Source organism: Theropithecus gelada, chromosome 12 (genome assembly GCF_003255815.1).
Source record: "Theropithecus gelada isolate Dixy chromosome 12, Tgel_1.0, whole genome shotgun sequence".
Classification (NCBI taxonomy): domain Eukaryota; kingdom Metazoa; phylum Chordata; class Mammalia; order Primates; family Cercopithecidae; genus Theropithecus; species Theropithecus gelada.
In genome coordinates this window covers 116,031,873-116,035,601 of record NC_037680.1, presented here as the reverse complement: position 1 = coordinate 116,035,601, position 3,729 = coordinate 116,031,873, and positions in this window count along the sequence as shown.

Sequence of the window (3,729 nt, the reverse complement as noted above, 5' to 3'; positions counted from 1 at the left end):
CTGGAAGACCAGCCAGTGAGGCCACTGCAGCAAGTGAGACACAGGCTGGAGAAGGGGTAGACCTCACAGGCCCCCGAGACAAGCAAGGTTTGGTGTTATAGCCCAAGGCAGCTGGATGCCAGGCTCCTTATCACACCCTTTGTCCCATTTGGAACTTCAGCTCTGTCTGCAGCAGCTGTGTGCTGACTGGGCTGTAGGGAAGCCTTTGCCAAACTGGGTTCCACGGAGCACTAGCCCACAAATTGCCTCTTGACAAAAGTTTTCACAGCAAAACTGCTACATGAAATCTGCAAGCTCCAGCTCTTCTGCAAGAGCAGTTGTGTACGTTGGCCCTTCAGAGGCACTGAGAAGTCCTGCAGTGGGGAAATCGCACACAGCCCTTTGTGAACTGCCCCTCCCATGATCACATGCTCCTAGGAGCCCTCGCTGGCCCCAGCCCTGTTTCTCAGCTGTCCAGGGACATGTACTCTCTACACAGCCACAGAAAGGAGCAAAGATTATCCAACCATGGTGTATCCTGGTTTGAGGTGGTGCAGGGGCCCAGTATTTATTCCTACCCATCCCAGTTGTGACTTTTGAGAGCGATCAACCCACTGGCTTTACTTTGAGGCGGCTCTCATGGGCAGACTAGAATTTCAACTCCCGAAGCAGGAGTGTGAGCCAGCGTTTCCCTCTGAAAACTTCAGTGGACACAAAAATGTTACAGGAGAACCCCCAAGACAGCACGCTTTGGTCAACTCAGAAATGTTCTAGGGTCACCCATTCTTGCCCCCATGTCTTCTAATCACTGGGGACCCTGAGCCAGAGGGCATGGGAGTCACTCCTTACTGCTCATCTGTGCGGTAGGCATGCACCCCCACCTCTCAGACCCAGACCCTCTTGGCCCAAACAGCCTCTTCATCTGCCCCACGTGCCAGGCATGGGATTTGCGTCTGACTTAGGAAGGAAGGCGACATCAACGTGATCCCAGGAACGTGTGACATGTGGCAACTTTACGGGCCTGGAGGCAGCAGTGACCAGGAGCCAAGAGACAGGTGGGGAGGGGAAATGCTGTAGGGAGGTGGCGGATTCTGGAACCACAGGGGCCTGTCACAGGAAGAGAGGGAATGGGTCCCAAGATGCAGGGACAACCACATCTGGGGCGCCAGGCCTGAGTGCACTGGGCCCAGCCTCATTCTGTAACTGCTGCCGCCCAAACACAGCAGGCCTTGCACACCTCGCGCCAGCTCTACACTGGACAGGCAACTGTTCCCTCCCTGCACCCAAGCCACAGCGCGGCACCTGGCCCTTGGCTCCCAGGACAACGCAACACACCCTGCAGGGTCCCTGTGGACGGACGTCCCTGCTGAGGGCTGGGCGGGGAAGAAAGGACTCAACGTTAAATCTGCACGCTCTGAGAAAAGAGAAGAGGGCGGGCGGGCGGGCAAGCGGGTGGGCGGCCACTTCGGCCGTTTGAAGCAAACACATGTGTACTTCTCAGGGCTACCCCACCCTCCCAAGACCCTCCCCAGGCCTGGACCCATGGGCTGTCCTCGGGGCCCCACAGGCTGGTCTTGCTGCTGGTTCTCCCGGGACAACTCCATCCGTGTGCCCTTTTCACTGTCAGGAGAGCGCTGGGCTGGTCCTCCCACCCTCCACGGTCCACAGCTCACGAGGAACTGGGTCTCTGCTCCTCGGTGGCAACCCCATGCCCCGTAAAGGTGCCCTGAGCGGAGAGAGACACGAACAACTGGTTCCCGGTGGCTGTCACAGGAGAGAGCAGCTCTAGGCCACCCCTTCCCAGCTGCCCAGCCAGAGGAGATCAGGCCCAAAGAGCCTCACACCCAACTAAGCAAACCAATCCCTCCCATCCAATGGGGGGTGAAGTGTGTTTAATGAGTGCGAAATCACGTTATCCCTGGAATGGAGGCCAATTCGACTGCTTTATTCCCAAAACTATTTGAAGTAGCTTAAAGATTGGGATTAAAACATCGATCAAATCTGCAGGCAGGGGAAGGAGGCATGGCTGCTGTGGGAGGAGCCTGCAAGAGCATGGCTAGACGGTGCCCTCCGGGTGCAGATGCCCATCAGATGGAAGGTGAGGGAGCCTTCAGGAGACAAGGACAGGCAGAGGTCCAGGTGGGGCCTGGGGAGCAGGGACCCGGAAGTGCAGTGAGTAGGGATTCGAGCACAGTTGGGGCTTCTGAGTATGTCAGGTGGGGCCAGGGGCAGCTCCTTCCAGCAGCCCAGGTGGAGTCTGTGGTCTCCTGGCCCCTCCCTGCCTCCGTTCTCTCTCCAGAAGTCCAAGGTATGGGACCAGGTAACCAAAGCTTTGGGCCTTGAAGCAGGAAGGCCCGCCCAGCGGACGTGAACGCCTCCACGTCTGACCCAGGCCGGCTCTCCCGCATGCCCACCACCATTTTCAGAAACTGCTGGGAATCAAGGCACAATCAGGAGCTGGGAGGAGGGGGATTTGCGATGTCCAGATGCGATGTCCAGCCCCCCAGACACACGCCCCCGACTCTTTCCTTAACCCCTCCCACCTTCAGAGGAGGCCCCGGTTCTTTCCGGATCATCTCAGAGGGGCCCAGAACCTCCCTGAAGCCCCAGCACCTTCACGAGCCCTTCCAGGTGGCTGATCCTCCTCACCGCAATGGGCCCGGGGTGCAGACTCCAGACCTTGGTTCATGTCCAAGCACCCGAGGCCGCCAGGCGCTGCCAGAGAGGTCAGGAGCCTCTGTAATGAAGGAGGAGCCCCTCCCCGAGCCCAGGTGTGTTTTCACTGTGGTCCCCCTTTCCATCTCTGCCACCCCCCAAGACCAACATGGTAAATGCAAGCCGGATCATTCAAGGGGCCGCCACCCGCCTCTCACCTTCCCTTCTGAAAGGGGATGAAGTGCCTGAGCCCGGCTGATGAGAATCCTCACAGCATAGATTACAGTCAGAAGCTCTTAAAGATTTAGCATAACACGGACGAGATGCCTGTCTCCAGGGACCCTTGAGGAAGCAGCGTCTTAAATCAAACCATCGTACATCTTCCCTCTGACAGCAAGACAGGCAGCATGGGGCAGAGCAGGATCGATCCCACCTCCCGCGTACATGGGTCCTGATTATTCCCTTAAAAGATGTCAGATGCTGAACAATAAGACATAAACTCCTGACACTGTCTTGAGACGCTTTTTCAAGATCGCTGCAAATGGAAGGCAGGAGAAAACAAACAGAGCCCACAGTGGTCAGGGCTTCAGAGGCACCGCGCGGAAAGAACACCAGAGCTGGCGGCGGGCCAGCCGGTCTGACTTTCGCCTTCTGTGTTTGAGCCCGGCAGCCGCCCCAGGAGAGGGGAGCAGGCTGGTTCAGCCGGTGCACATTAGGCCTAGCTGCCAGCGGCCCGCACTGCTCCCCAGAGCCTGCCTGTTCCTGTCCGGGGCTGGGGAAGCACAGGACATGGCTGCAGTCTGGACTTTAGCAAAAGGGAGAACTGAGAACGAATTGAGAGTCTATCAGATCCCCTGAGCACACACGAACGCACACAGCCACAGGCCTTCGAAGCGGGGTCCTAGGGCGTATGCGCTGGGTGTGTCCGTGGCCCAGCGTGACACAGCTCAGTTTCTGGGCACCCTTCCAGCTCAGGGCGCCTGCTGGGGGTGCCTGCTGGGGGTGCCTGCACTGGCTCTCCCCGTGGTCACTCAGGAACAGTTACTAAAACGGATCAGCCCCTCAGCTTTGTGGAGGTAGGGGGACATCCCCCGA